Raw genomic sequence first — 706 nt, 5'->3', positions numbered from 1 at the left:
GACTGCAGTGGTAAATTTAGCTCTTAGGCAGCTGCTGGCATTCAGCTCATTCAGGCACACAAAAACCTCAACCCTCCGTGTTAGAGGGTGACTGCACATAAGTTTCCCAACCAGCTGAGGAGCAGTGCTTCTCTGGAAGGCTTCTTGTCTTCAGCTGTTAGGTTTTATTAGTCAGCCATCTAATTGCCTTAGTCTTCTCCTGTAATCTGGTGATTTAGGATTACAATGATGGGAAACAAGGTTGCCTACACAGAACATCCCTTTTTCACCTGCAGCTGCCCTGCAGGTGTTGTAGGTGGAGGTGTTCTGAGCACCATACTCTTTAATCACACCATCTATTCCAAAAAAACTTTTTCTTTTTTTTTCCTTTTACTGATTCTTGGCCTTCACTTTGCCCTGCTGTGCTGGGTCACTGGGCTCATCTCTGCCTTATTTAGCCAACACAGCTCCAGCAGTCCCTTCTTTAGCACTTCATTTCTTTTAGAAGTGCTCCTGCTTCTCCCTGCTGAATGTGAAGTAAATGTGGATTTCCATGTGCAAAGTCAAACATGTTTTTCCAGATGACTCTTCTTGCCATTTCTTTTTTCTGCTTCTCATGCTTTAAGGCAAATAAGGATTTTTAAAAGTACTTTAGGTCCTGATCTGCTAAAGTGTGCCTGCTACCAGTTGCAGTGGCTGGGATACTTTTTTCAGATCAGGATGTTGA

The sequence above is a fragment of the Chaetura pelagica genome, unplaced genomic scaffold, assembly GCF_000747805.2.
Source record: "Chaetura pelagica isolate M959 unplaced genomic scaffold, ChaPel_1.0 scaffold156, whole genome shotgun sequence".
Lineage (NCBI taxonomy): Eukaryota > Metazoa > Chordata > Aves > Apodiformes > Apodidae > Chaetura > Chaetura pelagica.
This window is presented reverse-complemented; position numbering follows the sequence as displayed.